Source organism: Natrix helvetica (genome assembly GCF_964273705.1).
Source record: "Natrix helvetica genome assembly, chromosome: 3".
NCBI lineage: Eukaryota > Metazoa > Chordata > Lepidosauria > Squamata > Natricidae > Natrix > Natrix helvetica.
In genome coordinates, this window is record NC_138549.1 from 177,578,260 (window position 1) to 177,593,368 (window position 15,109).

General features: G+C 47.5%; 2 long non-coding RNA genes across 2 annotated transcripts; both read right to left on the reverse strand.

Annotated features, from left to right (window-relative positions):
* Positions 1-658: 658 nt before the first annotated feature.
* On the reverse strand, positions 659-5,191 carry LOC309390135. Its single transcript, XR_014175070.1, has 3 exons — positions 5,051-5,191; positions 4,036-4,176; positions 659-829 (listed from the first exon to the last, which is right to left on the reverse strand). It is a non-coding gene; the product is annotated as an uncharacterized lncRNA (long non-coding RNA).
* A 3,182-nt stretch (positions 5,192-8,373) lies between these two features.
* Positions 8,374-11,623, reverse strand: LOC309390248. The gene is made up of 3 exons (XR_014175092.1): positions 11,537-11,623; positions 9,850-9,996; positions 8,374-8,932 (listed from the first exon to the last, which is right to left on the reverse strand). It is a non-coding gene; the product is annotated as an uncharacterized lncRNA (long non-coding RNA).
* Positions 11,624-15,109: the final 3,486 nt, after the last annotated feature.

The following is a 15,109-nucleotide window of genomic DNA, read 5'->3' on the forward strand; positions in this document are numbered from 1 at the left end:
TGAAAAGAAGGACCAGGGGAGACATGATAGCAGTCTTCCAATATCTCAGGGGTTGCCACAAAGAAGAGGGAGTCAAACTATTCTCCAAGGCACCTGAGGGTAGAACAAGAAGCAATGGGTGGAAACTAATCAAGAAGAGAAGCAACCTGGAACCGAGGAGAAATTTCCTGACAGTTAGAACAATTAATCAGTGGAACAACTTGCCACCAGAAGTTGTGGGGACTCCACCACTGGAGTCTCCAAGGTGCTTTTTCCAAAGGCAACACTTTTTTTTTGGAGGAAAAACCAAGTCCAGGTGCCTTTTGAAAAAGCCCCTTCGAGGCAACCATGATATGGGTGACTGAGAATCTCCATGGACATCCATCACTGGAGGCTTTTAGGAAGAGATTGGACAATCACTGGTCTGAAATGGTGTAGGCTTTGCTTCTTGAGCAAGGGGCTGGACTAGAAGACCTTTAAGGCCCCCTCCAACTCTGCTATTGTGTTATTTCTTCGCCCAACCTGGGCCTCCTTTCTCTAAAGTTGGCCCATCCAGGATCTGTCCTTCTTCACTCTCTCTTGGGAAGAGGCTCTGTGCCTCAGCCCCTCTTGTTCTCAGGGGGGGGGGCAGTGGGGATGGGGTGGGAAATGGGGCAAAATAAGACACCAGGGGCCGAGAGGGAAGCCAGAATCCAATGCTTTATTGCAGAGAAGAAGGAATGAAGCTGGGTATGTTTTGGGGAAGGGTCTCCAGGACAGAAGAAGGGTCTTTGGGTCAAATTGGTACATTGGCCACAATTCGGAAGAGCGACGTTGATGTACAAAGAGCGACGTTGACACCCAAGGAGTCCTGTGAGAAGAAACAGAGTTAGGCCTGAGGGAATCTCTGCTGGTCTTTCAGCAGTATTTATTTGATACTCAATAAATATCAAATAAATGGCAGGATCGGGATCTTCCCTTCCCACAAGAGGGATTAAGGAGAAAGAAGGCCTGGTGTGAGGAAAAAAAAAAACTTCTCGGAGGAGCGTCCCAAAGGTGTTTTTTCAGGAGGCAACTGGACTTTCTTGTTTTCTTTGAAGACGTTTTGCTTCTCATCCAAGAAGCTTCTTCAGCTCTGACTGGACAGAGGGGAAGGGGAGGATTTATACTCCTTGCAGATAGCAGGTCATTTGCATCCTTTTAGAGCAGTGGTTCTCAACCTTCCCAATGCCGCGACCCTTTAATACAGTTCCTCATGTTGTGGTGACCCCCAACCATAAAATTGGTGTCTCGGTTCCTAAGACCATTGAAAATATGTGTTTTCCGATGGTCTTAGGTGACCCCTGTGAAAGGGTTCTTCAACCCCCAAAGGGGTCCTGACCCACAGGTTGAGAACCCCTGTTTTAGAGGGTCATTGAGGCCACTTGGAGGTTTACCTCAGGATCTCCCGAGTGATGCAAATAGACGTTGAGCCTTCTTGGAACGGCCAAAAGGACCGTGTTGTAGACTGGAGATAGGTGATGTCATACCCCCCCCCCCCCCCTGTTGAGAGAGAGCTATTCAGTTTGAATATAGATGGCCTCTTTGCCCCTCTTCCAAACTAGCAGTCCTCTCTGTCCAAAATGTGGACTTTGCTGTCTTCAAAAGAGCAGCCATTGACTATTAAACATTAATAACTCTCTCAAAGGATGCAAATGATCAGCTGCCCGCAAGGAATATAAATCCTTCTCTTCCCCACCATCCAGTCAGAGCTGAAGAAGCTTCTTGGATGAGGAGCAAAATGTCTTCAAAGAAAAAACCAGAAAGTCCAGTTGCCTCCTGAAAAAGCACCTTTGGGACAACCGAGACCCGGATGATGATGGAGAATCTCCACAGACATCTTGCAGGGGTGGGAATGTGTGAGCAAAATAAACTATGGAAGGTATATGTGTTAAATGGGGCAACCTTCAGGTTCTCAGTGGGTTTATCAAAATTGCTCTGGAAAAAGAAGTTAAACCTTTCTTTCACTTTTTAAGACAATACTTCTTTCTTGAGGCTAATAACGGTGGAAGGGCAGGAAAAAACTTGAGACTTGCTAATTATGAATATTCATCCTTACATCATCTATTACCTATGCATGACTATCGTTTTTTCCTCCTTGTCTGAAACGTATAAACATGGGGGCATCGTTTTGTCTGCGGGAATCCCTCGCATGATTTCCTGGAGGGGACTCTTCCAGGGGGCACGGAATGAATGACAAGGGCAGTGAGCATGGATGGTGGGTGTTTTGGCTCCTGTCTTTGATTCAGAAACTTATGGATAAACATCCGAGAGAAGGCAGGATCGGGGCCCTCCTTCACACAAGGAGGAAAAGAGGAAGGAAGACCAGGTCCTAGGAAATCAAAGAGGACCCCTCCCCTCAAATCTTTAAAGCCAGAATTGGACCCTCTCTGGAGGCTCAGCTAAGAGAGACCATCGCCCTCCCCCCACCCCCTCTCTCCGTCCTTCTGAGGTGGGACTGACCTCCACTGCCTGGTCTCTCATGGCCGGAGAAGACCTGGGCAATGTTCCCTCTAAGGTGCGCGGCTGCGCGGCCGCACACGTGGCAAGAAAACACCGCGCGGCAGTTTTCAACTGCCGTGCAGTGATTTCTACTGCCACAGGCTCCGGAAGCTGGGGAGGTCCTTTGCAGCAGCTAGAACGGGCCGCCCGCAAAGGACTTCCCCAGACTTGCTTTGAGGAGCACGGGGCGACTGAGGGTAGTTGTGAAGCCCCAAAGCCCCCGCCGCCACCGGAAGAACTGCTGCCACCTCCTCCTCCTCTAACAGCACTGCCGGATTTGGCGCCCGGCGCTGCGGCTGAATTAAAACCACCAAAGCTCCAGCTGGCATCCCCGCGCGTGGCAGCGCCGCCTCCCCTCCGCTCGGAGCACCTGAGCTCAGCGCCGCGTTACCCCTGCCCCCTCCTCCTCCCCCATGCTTTTGAGGAGCCATGAAGCTGCAGGAGCCAGTAGGAAGGCGGGGGGGGGGGAGCAGGGGAAAAAAAAGCCTCATGGCTCCTCAAAAGCACGGCGGAGGAGGAGGGGGCAGGGGTAACGCGCGCTGAGCTCAAGTGCAAATCTGGTGGTGCTGTTGGAGGAGGAGGAGGTAGCAGCTCGTCGGCATCTTCAGCAGCAGCCCTGCCCCCAGTGAAAAAAGCCGAAGATGGAGCAGATCCACGCAGATGACGTCGCTGCAACATGACTGGTGGAGGAATTCTGGGAGTTGAAGTCCACAAGTCTTAAAGCTGTCAGGTTTGAAGACTTCTGCATTTTTTTTCTAAAGGGTTAGGGGTGGAAGGGTCTTGTAACTTGACAGCTTTAAGACTTCCATGCTTCAAATGCCAGAGTTCCTGAGCCAACATGACTGGAGGAGGAATTCTGGGAGTTGAAGTCCACAAGTCTTAAAGGTGTCAAGTTTGAACAGCCCTGGAGGTTTTTTTCTAAAGGGTTAGGGGTGCAAGGGTCTTGTAACTTGACAGCTTTAAGACTTGCGTGCTTCAAATGCCAGAGTTTCTGACCCAACATTTTGGTTTCTAAGCAGGAGCGTTGTTAAGTGATACTGATATTATATAACACTTTGAATTAAGCGGGTACCTTGAAGAAACATAACTTTGAGTTTCAAATAATACTGATTTCGTTGTTGTCTTAGGTGACATCTGTGAAAAAAATTCAGGTGCTGCTCAGGCATGAAAATGTGCTTGTCAAACACTATACTTTTCTGCTCACATTGAAAAATAATTAGAGGGAACATTGGACCTATGTGGTCTCCTTTCCTCACCATCATATTCAGGGTTTGGCTCATCCAAGGTCAGATCCAAGAAGGACGGAAGCTTCAAGGATTCCAGAGAGATCCTCTTGGATCCAGTCCATGTTGGGATCTCAGAAACTCTCGAATGGCCAGAGAAGACCTGGGTGGTCTCCTTTCCTCACCATCATATTTGGGGCTTGGACAGATTCAAGAAGGACAGAAGCTTCCAGAGAGATTCCAGAGAGATCAGCCCAGTCCATGCTGGGATCTACGAAACTCCACAGAGTGGGATAAGACCCAATGCTCTTACCTCAGAGAGGATCCACGCACTGGACATTGCAAGCATAAAGGCAGCACTTCTGCTTCCCCGGGCAATCCTCGTCACTTTCGCACATCTGGGCACAAGGACTAGTGCCGTCTGGAAGAGCCCAGGGACACACCCCGGGCTTCACTGAAAAGGAGAACATTCCTGTGGTTTGTGGGGTTTTTTTGTACTGTGTCAGTTTATCAAACAAAATATATTAAAGGATCAATGCACAAATGTTTCTCATTTGGTATTGTGCAATAATTCTTTTAAGCAGCTGACCATGAATGAGGAAGGCCTCTTGAACAGGGAACCAACCAGCCATTCCCTCTTCAAGTTGGCTCCCAACACAGCAGTAATAAGAATCATTGCATAAATAAATAATAGATCAAACTATCCAACCAGCTCACAGCTCCAGAATAATTGACACTAAACTGTTCTTTATCTGGTGCCCAGATAGTGTTGAATGTGTATTGTCTAGGTTCTTGTTTATGGGCTTGGATCAATCTTCTATGTGCAGCCTAACCCATGGTCCTGATTCCTTGCACCTCCCTCACCTCGCCCCTCGTTTATCAGTTTGTATCTTGCAGGTCTGCCCCTCTTGAGGCCCCAAGGGGAAAGTAAAATAGATAAACAGATGAAAATAAAACGGAACCGCTCCCCTTCTGCAAGAGAAGAGCAGGCAGAACTGGGGGTGGGTGGAAGCAAACATGTTACTAACTTAGAATATGCTGGGTTCCCTCAAGCGCTCTTAAATCCAAGCCCTCCTGAATCCTCTTTTATGGGCTCGGATCAATCTTCTTGGTCCGGATTCCTTGCACCAGACGCCTCCCTCGCTCTGCCCCGCCCATTAATACTCTATTTGCTGATCTCTCTGTGGCTCTTCCTTAATCTGCAGAGCTGCCAGGAAAAGCAGCTGAAGCCCCCAGGACCATCCGGATGAAGCCCCGGAAAGACTCCGCTTACAACAGCCGCTTTGAGGTTGGCAATACTTGCTGTGTGAGGGCTATGCCCCCCTTACCTATTTCTCCCCTCGAAGGGGGCAGCTCCACCAGGAGGATAAGGAGACCCAGGAGGAGGAGGGAGCCGTGCGCAGCCTTCATGGTGCTGGTGCAGTGGGAATGCGAGGTGGGGCTGGAGGGATGGGTTTTTAAGTCCTGCTGGGAGGAAGTGAGAAAGGCTGCAGAAGGAGCAAGAGAAACGGAGAGCTAACAGGATGTTTTCTCAACGCTACGAATTGTTGGTTTTTCCCATGATGGGGCAAATGGGTGGGGTCCTGGGGTTGCAACAGATGTTTGCATGTTGGAATTACAAAGTGTACCCTGACTGAAACCACTGGACGTCACGGCCACGGCTGGGGCTCAGCGGCTTCCATTTCCACCTTGCAACATGAAGGCCAGGGGTGAACGTGATGAGGACACATGGAGGAAGCCAGAAAACCAGAATATTCGGGATACGCCCCATTGTACTAACAGGAAATGAGAAGCACCCAAGCTCAGCTCTCGCTGGGGGAGGGGAGGGTGTGGAGGGGAAGGAAAAGATGCCAAAGACTGAGCGGATTCTATGATTTCTTCACCCAACGTGGCCTCCTTTCTCTAATGGGATCTTCCCTTCTTCCCTCTCTCTTGGGAAGACCCTCTGTGCCTCAGCCCCCCTTTCTCTCACGGGGGAGGCGGAGGGGGAAATGAGGGAAGAAGGCCCCGAGACCAAGAGGGCAATGCTTTATTGCAAGGAAGAAGGGATAAACCCAGGAGTGTTTGGGGGGAGGGTGTCCAGGGTGGCCCAGGACAGAAGAAGGGTCTTTGGGTCCAGTTGGTGCACTGGCCATAATTTAGGAAGCCGAAGACCCCAGGGAGAAAGTCCAAAGCATCACTGAAAGAATCCTGTGAAAAGGAACAGAGTCAGGCATGGAGGATCCCTTGAAGCCTCACTGGCCCTTGAGAAGACTTCTCCATAAATATCAAATCAGTGGCAGGATCGTGACCTTCCTTCTCTCAGGAGGGAAAAAGTCCAAGAGACCCCACCCCAATCTTCCTAAGCCAGAATCAGACCCGCTCTGGAGGCTCAGCTAAGGGTGACCCTCCCCCTCCCTCTCTCTCCGTCCTTCTGAGGTGGGACCGGCCTCCACTGCCTGGCCTCTCACGGCTGGAGAGGACCTGGGTGGTCTCCTTTGCTCACCATCATGTTCAGGCCTTGGCTCATCCAAGGACAGATCCAAGGATGGAAGCTTCAAGGATTCCAGAGAGATCCTCTTGGATCCAGTCCATGCTGGGATCTCAGAAACTCTACGGAGTGGTGTAAGACTCGGTGTTCTTACCGTAGACAGATAGCACACATTTGGGCATGCAAGGATGAGGGCCACCCTTCTCCTGCCCAGGACATTCCCAGTCCCTTATGCAGGACTGGTCACCAGGAGTGCCGGTGTCTGGAGGTGCCCTGGGACCCCTCCCCCCCACCCCCCAGGCTTCCCTGGAAAGGAGAACATTCCAGCACTTTGTGGTTTTGTTCTAGGTTAGCTGATTATGCTTAACGAGTCAAACAAAAAAGTATTAAAGAATCGATTCATGAATGTTTCTCATTCTTTTATATTAGCCTCAGCTTCAGATCATAGGAAAACTTTCTTTCTTTCCTTCTTTCCTTCCTTCCTTCCTTCCTTCCTTCCTTCCTTCCTTCCTTCCTTCCTTTCCTTGCTCCCTCTCTTTTTTTCTTTCATCCCTTCCCTTCTTCTTTCCTCCTGCCCTCCCTCCCTCCCTCCCTTTCTTATTTTTATGCTGTCCATCTCCCCTACCAAGTGACTCTGGGCTGATAAAACCCCATCAGAACATTCCAGCTCTTTATTGATAAAGTCATGTCAATCATTCATCTCAGCTTATTCAACTTAGTCAGAAGGAGCTTGAGAGCTACAAGAAATAATGAAGAACCTCAAAACCTCCCTAGGAGTTCGGAAAGGGCCGTTTCATCTCAGCCAAACATAAAACTCATGTAATGAATGCTGAAGGTGAAGATGCTACCAGCTGCTCAGTGAAGGTGGCCAACCTCCAACAGGTAACTGGCAAAGACTTGAGGGTGGACAATGGGAAACCCACCCTCCAAAGATGGAGGAAAATCAAATGAAAGGGGCAGAGAGATGCAGGAACATTACGCTTCAGACGAAAATAACAGAAGAGTTGGAAGGGACCATAGAGATCTTCTAATCCTACCCCTGTTCAAGCAAGAGGCCCTAGAGTATTTCCAAAAGCTATTCATTGATGGTTCTTCTGAACCCAAACAAAATAGGCTAACAGAAGCATCTTGAGGTAAATCAACACAGAAATATCATCATGAGGTAAATCAACAAAAGAACATCATCATGAGGTAAATCACAGAGCACATAGGAGAAAAAGGCGGGAAAAAAGGAACCTCCCCCTCCACACATACAGAACCAATCACAATGCAGATTGCCTCAGGCAGAAGCCAGCACTCTCCAACCAATTAATTGTAACCCTGTGTTCTGCCTCATTGCCCCACTGCTTCAGCTACTAAATTTAAATCGCTTAATGGGCTTTAGTTATCTTGTGTGCTGTACTGATGCCATGTGGTTGTAATAAGTCTGTGGTTTGTTTCTGAGACATTGTTGATGTATGGCAGTGTTCTTCTTTTTAGGGCTTGTGTTAGTTGTGCTCTATTGGGTTGAGTGGCCAGGAACCTTTTATACAGTTGTATTAGAACATGTTATATACATCAGTGGTGGGTTGCAAATATTTTTACTACTGGTTCAGGTGCACTTCTGCATGTGTGTGTGTGTGCGCGTGTGCGGGTGTGCGCATGTGCGCATGTGCAGGCGGGTAGGCGGGGCCTCCTGCTGCCGCTGCTACCGGCTGGGCGGAAGCGGGCTGAACGGGAGCAACCCACCACAGTGACATAGATGCTCTTTTTGTACTGATCAGGTGGCTGCAGTGTCTTTGTGCTTGGATAAGAACACTATTTAGCTGAGCACAAACACACTGCACAACCCTGAATTGAGATGAAACCCCACTCCCTACCAGCACACAACCAGGCTCAGAGACCATCAAGGACCTCACAGTTCAACCTCCAGCTACAAAGATACATTTCTAATGGTTCTGTTTCCTGTTTTTTCTCTCTTCTGTTTCCCCCCCCTCCTCTGCTTCATTAAATAAAACAAATTAATTAAAACATCTGATTTGCTGCATTGTCTCCAGACAGACCATCTGGGTGGAGCCATTGAAGGAGTCTCAGTATCTAAAGGCGGGGTTGGTTCCCGTCAGGGTTCCAAGTAATAATCCCATAGCAAACAAAACTCAGAGTCGGTAGATTCCTTCATGAACAGTTTTATTGGATATATCATATTGGCACAGTTCTGGTGAAAGCCGACTCTGAAAATTCCTGTGATTCCCCATAATTAAAAGTAAAAGTTTTTCCCCTTCCCCAAACCATCAGTCACATGGTCCAATCAGGATGCCATCCAGTTGCCTGGTAGCGTTGCTCCTCTCTCTGACCAGGTGTGAGAATGACCTTGGTTTCCAGGAGAAAGTATCTTGTTTTGGCTTCAAAACCCCAGTTATCTCTATTCCCCCCTCCGTATCCCTCAGCTGTAGTGTGGCAACACTGAAGCTCCAAAACAGCTTCAGTCAGGCCAGCTTCAGGGTTGACATGTCTAGCTATTCTCCAAAGCAGTTGAAAGCAGGACAAGGAGAAATGGATGGAAACTAATCAAGGAGAGAAGCAATCTAAAAATAAGGAGGAATTTCCTGACAGTGAGGACAATTAACCCGGAATGTTTTGCGAGAGGGTCTGCAGGATGGACCAGGACAGAAGAAGATTCTTTTGGGTCAAGTTGGTACATTGGCCACAATTCAGAAGGGCAAAGTTCATGCAGAAGCATTCAGTAGACACCCAAAGGGTCCTGTGAAAAGAAACAGAGTCAGGCCTGAGGGATCTCTTGAAGTCACACTGGTCTTTGAGAAGACATCTCGATAAATTTCAAATAAACGGCGGGATTGGGACTTTCCTCCTCTCAAGAGGAAAAAGGGGACAGAAGAGCCAGTGTGAAAAAAAAATGTTCTCGCAGGAGTGGGAATGTGTGAGCAAAATAAACTCCTTGTCTGAAACGTATAAACACGAGGGCATCATTTTGTCTGCGGGAATCCCTCGCATGATTTCCTGGAGGGGATTCTTCCAGGGGGCACGGAATGAATGACAAAGGCAGTGAGCATGGATGGTGGGTGTTTTGGCTCCTGTCTTTGATTCAGAAACCTATTGATAAACATCCGAGAGAAGGCAGGATCGGGGCCTTCCTTCACACAAGGAGGAAAAGAGGAAGGAAGACCAGGTCCTAGGAAATCAAAGAGGACCCCTCCCCCCAAATCTTTAAAGCCTCTCTGGAGGCTCAGCTAAGAGAGCCCATCGCCCTTCCCCCCACCCTCTCTCTCCATCCTTCTGAGGTGGGATTCCCCTCCACTGCCTGGTCTCTCATGCCTGGAGAAGACCTGGGTGGTCTCCTTTCCTCACCATCATATTCAGGGCTTGGCTCATCCAAGGTCATATTCAAGAAGGATAGAAGCTTCAAGGATTCCAGATAGATCCTCTTGAATCCAGTCCATGTTGGGATCTCAGAAACTCTACGGAGTGGTGTAAGACTCGGTGTTCTTACCGTAGACAGATAGCACACAGTTGGGCATGCAAGGATGAGGGCCACCCTTCTCCTGCCCAGGACATTCCCAGTCCCTTATGCTGGACTGGTCACCAGGAGTGCCGGTGTCTGGAGGTGCATGCTGGGATCTACGAAGCTCCACTGAGTGGTATAAGACCCAATGCTCTTACCTGTGCAAGGACTCGGCTCCATGCATTGAATGCTGCAAGCAATATGGCAGCACTTTTGCTCCCCCGGACATTCCTCGTCATTTTTACACTTCTGGACACAAGAAGTGAACGCACCTGGTGGTTCCCTGGGACACCTGCCAGGCTTCACTGAAAAGGAAAACATTCCAGGGTTTTGTGGTCGTTTTGTTCTATGTCAACCTTTTTATGCCAAACGAATGAAACAAAATATATGAAAGGATCAATACATGAACATGTCTCCTTTGGCATTGCATAATAATTATTTTAAGCAGCCCACTGCTGAACAATGAAAGTCTCTTGAACAGGGAGCAAACCAGAGTCATGTCCTCTTCAAGTCAACTCCCAACACAACAGTAGTAAGAATTATTGCATAAGTAAATAAAAGATCAAACCATCCAACCAACCAACCCCAGCTCCCCTCTCCAAAATGATGGACATTAAACAGCCCTTCCTTGACATTCCCTGACACATCCGGTGTTGGTAAGAAAAACTATATTTTTCTTTTTTAAATATATTCAACTCAGTTTAAGATCACAGGAAAATAATTTCCTAATAAGAGCCCCATCAGAAGATTCCAGCTGACTTCAGTTCTCTTGATATATTTTGAAGGGACTTCAGGACTACAAGAAATCTTGAAGACCCTCCAACTTCTGTAGAAGTTCAGGAAGGGCCGTTTCATCTCAGCCAAACATAAAAAATATGTTGAAGGTGAAGATGCTGCCAGCTTCCTTTGAAGATGACCAAGCTCTAACAGGGACTTGGCAAAGACTTGAGGGTGGACAACAGAAGACCCTTCCTCCAAAGGCTGAGGGGAAAGGAAAGAGAGAGTTGCAAAAAGGTGATGCCTCAGAACAAGCTGAACCTCCAAAGAGTTTCCAGAATCTCCCCATCAATGGTGCTCCTGAATCCTGGAGGAGAAGGAATCACTTGAATCTTCCTAGGGTGAGTCAGAGGACATGGGGACCTCCCGGAAAGGAGGAGGAAGGGGCAGGTGGGGGAGATGTTGGGGTGGCTGGAGAAGGACCAGCCAGCCTGGGAAGACAACATCAGGGGACTTGTGGGATTGGGGTTGTTGCCATAAACAAACGGTAGACCTCAAATCCGTGGATGGAGATGAGAAGAAACATGGGCAACTGGTTGACCTGTGGCTGCCTCAATTGAGGGAGGGACGCTCTGGGGCTGCGGCTGAGAGGGAGCCCTTCTGTTAGGTCCTCCTTATTCATTAGCTTAGATCTTGCAGGTCTGCCCCTCTTGAGGCCCCAAGGGAAAGTAAAATAGATAAACAGATGAAAATAAAACGGAACCGCTCCCCTTCTGTAAGAGAAGAGCAGGCAGAACTGGGGGTGGGTGGAAGCAAACATGTTACTAACTTAGAATCGCTGGGTTCCCTCAAGCGCTCTTAAATCCAAGCCCTCCTGAATCCTCTTTTATGGGCTCGGATCAATCTTCTTGGTCCAGATTCCTTGCACCAGACGCCTCCCTCGCTCTGCCCCGCCCATTAATACTCTATTTGCTGATCTCTCTGTGGCTCTTCCTTAATCTGCAGAGCTGCCAGGAAAAGCAGCTGAAGCCCCCAGGACCATCCGGATGAAGCCCCGGAAAGACTCCGCTTACAACAGCCGCTTTGAGGTTGGCAATACTTGCTGTGTGGGGGCTATGCCCCCCTTACCTATTTCTCCCCTCGAAGGGGGCAGCTCCACCAGGAGGATAAGGAGACCCAGGAGGAGGAGGGAGCCGTGCGCAGCCTTCATGGTGCTGGTGCAGTGGGAATGTGAGGTGGGGCTGGAGGGATGGGTTTTTAAGTCCTGCTGGGAGGAAGTGAGAAATGCTGCTGAAGGAGCAAGAGAAACGGAGAGCTAACAAGATGTTTTCTCAACGCTACGAATTGTTGGTTTTTCCCATGATGGGGCAAATAGGTGGGGCAGGTAAGGGAGATCTTTATCAATGGAGGCCCATCATGTTTGCAGTTGGGCACCATGCAGGGCAGAGCTGGGGCTGCTGCTCCTTCCCGGAGGTTGGGTTGCAAAATAGGATCCTGGGGTTGCAACAGATGTTTGCTTGTTGGAATGACAAAGTGTACCCTAACTGAAGCCCTTCGATGTCACGGTCACAGCTGGGGCTTAGCGGCTTCCATTTCCGCCTTGCAACATGAAGGCCAGGGGTGAAAGTGATGAGGAAACATGGAGGAAGCCAGAACACCAGAAAGTTCAGGAGAAGACAAGTACCCGTTGTACTAACAGGAATGAGAGACTCCTGGGAACCCAACTTTTCAGCCAGAGGGGTTGGTGGGCTCCAACCTAAAGCAAGACAAGGCCCTTTGCAATTCAACTGGTCCTCTTTTGAGTTATCCGTTGTACGGTTATCCTGCAATGAGTCACCCTGGGACGAGTTGGCCAGGGCAGGTCAGTTGCAGCCAGTTGCCCCATTCTTGGATCTTTCTCTGAGGAGCTTTCACCCATTCTTTCTTGTCCTGCCCTCCGATGCTTAAATAATAGATCAACCCCCTCCTCCCTAGGACAGCCCTTCCAGGAATGGAAGACGTCTCCTCTGAGCTTCCTCTTCGTTTATTTGCGTGCAAGGAATTTGCACTGGAGATGAATTCCTTGTGTGTCCAATGGCACTTGCATTGCATTGGCCAATAAAGAGTATTCCTATTCCTATTAGGCTAAACAGAGCTACTTCTTTGAACTGTCCATCATACGGTTGAGCCTCCAGTCCCTTCATCTACTTGGTGGATCTGCTCTCCCTCTTTCTAGAGTCACGGTCATCCTTTGTATTGCATTGTGGTAACTGGACTTTCTTGTTTTGTCTTTGAAGATGTTTCCCTTCTCAGCATGGATGAGGAAAAGAACCTTTGGGACAGCCATGACCTGAATGACAGAGAATCTCCACAGACACATGATGGAAGAGACTGAGACAGAAGCTAGGGCCCAAAGCTTTATTGCAGAGAAAAAGGAATGAGCCCAGAGTGGGGTTTGGGCGGAGGGTCTCCAGGGTGGTCCAGGGCAGAAGGAGGATCTTTGGGTCAAGTGGGAACAGTAGTTCCACTTCTGCTGGGTCTCCTCATTGGTGATCCTGTAAAAGCAAACATTCAGATATGAGAACTGCCTCTGGTGTTTCCCCCTGCCTCATTTTACAACCAGGGAGATCCAAAGCTGAAATCGGGAAGAATGGTCCGATTGGGAGAGAGCCAGGAAGCAATGGGGCAGCCTCCCCCCTTGGAATTCTGGGGATCCATCAATGGGGGTTTCAAGCAAAGGTGGGATAGCCAGCTGTCCAAGATGCGCTGAGGATTTCTGCCCTAGAAGGAGGATGGACTAGATGACCTCCAGCATCTTACCCCAATCCTCTCTTTCTAGGAAATCACAAGGCCACTGCTCAGACCACAGACAGGGGCCCATTCACTTGAGCTTCCTAACTCAGACAGGGAGCATTTATCACAATCTGAAACATGAGCTGATATTTGGCTGTGTCAGATTTCCGAAAGATGCCCTAATTAATTCATGAGTCTCTAGCCAAGTTTCAAAAGAAATCCAGTCATTTTTTTTAAAATTTGGGGTATTTTAATTGCATTCAATTTATTTAGGGGTTTTTAAACATTGTGTTTTTACTTGTTTTTATCTATCAGTTCACCTCCTCCTTGTACATGTCCTTGTACATGTCCTGGTATATGTTTTTGTTATATGTATGTTTGTCTATATATTTATTTCCTATGTTTTGTTGTACGCCGCCCCGAGTCCTTCGGGAGAGGGTGCGGCTAAGAAATAAATATTTATTATTATTATTATTATTATTATTATTATTATTATTATTATTATTATTATTATTATTATTATTATACGATTGTATCACAGCGGCCAGTTGTTTCGCCGGATTTGGCATTAATTACTAGTCGGGCCCCACCCAGGGGCCTAGGACGTCATAACGTATTTTCGTAATATGTGTGCAGATCCAAGCAGTGCAGCCTTTTGCATTTGACTGATGGTGATTTTGTCAATTTTTAACTGTTTAAAATGTAATTCCAGTGCTTTTGGAATAGCACCCAGTGTGCCGATTACCACTGGAATTACCACTGCTGGTTTGTGCCATAATCGTTGGATTTCGATTTTTAAGTCCTGGTATTTCGCAATTTTTTCATGTTCCTTCTCTTCGACCCTGCTATCACCTGGTATTGCGATGTCTATGATTGTAACCTTATTTTTCTCAACCAGTGTGATGTCTGGTGTATTATGCACCAGTATTTTATCCGTTTGTATGCGAAAATCCCACAAGATCTTGACCATCTGACTCTCGATGACTTTTTCAGGCTTATGTTCCCACCAGTTTGTTGCTGTTTTAATATTATAATTTTTGCACAAATTCCAGTGGATCATTTGTGCCACTGAATTGTGCCGCATTTTATAGTCAGTCTGTGCGATTTTTTTACAGCAGCTGAGTATGTGGTCAACAGTTTCATCAACTTCTTTGCAGAGTCTGCATTTGGCATCATCAGAGGATTTTTCGATTTTGGCCTTAATGGCATTTGTTCGGATAGCTTGTTCTTGCGCAGCCAGGATTAGTGACTCTGTTTCTTTCTTTAATGTACCTGCTGTTAACCATAACCAAGTTTTTTCACTGTCCACTTTATCTTTTATTTTTTCCAGAAATTGACCATGTAATGCTTTGTTCTGCCAACTCTCCATTCTTGATTTTATCACATCTTTTCTGTATTCTTGTTTCGTCTGTTGGGCCTTCAGTAGATTTTTGTTCTTTACTTCGATTAATAGATGTTCTTGACTTTCTTTTAAATAATCAGCCAGTGCATGTTTTTCTTCTTCAACTATTTGCTTCACTTGTAATAGTCCTCTGCCACCTGATTTTCGGGGCAGGTATAGTCTATCAGTGTCACTGCGTGGATGTAAACTGTAGTGCATTGTCATTAGTTTCCTGGTTTTTCGGTCCAAAATGTCCAAATCAGCTTGTGTCCAGTTAACTATACCAGCTGTGTATCTTATAACTGGTATTGCCCAGGTATGGCCTTGATTGTATTTCCACCATTTAATTTAGATTTCAAAATTTTCCTAACTCTGTTGGTGTACTCTCTCCTGACAATAGTTTTTACTTCTCCATGTTTGATGTTATCCAACTGCAAAATGCCTAAGTATCTGTAGGCTTCATTTTCATTGCATTTAATTAGTTGGCCATTGGGCATTTCAATTCCCTCACATGTAGTGATTTTGCCCCTTTTTATGGATACAGTGGC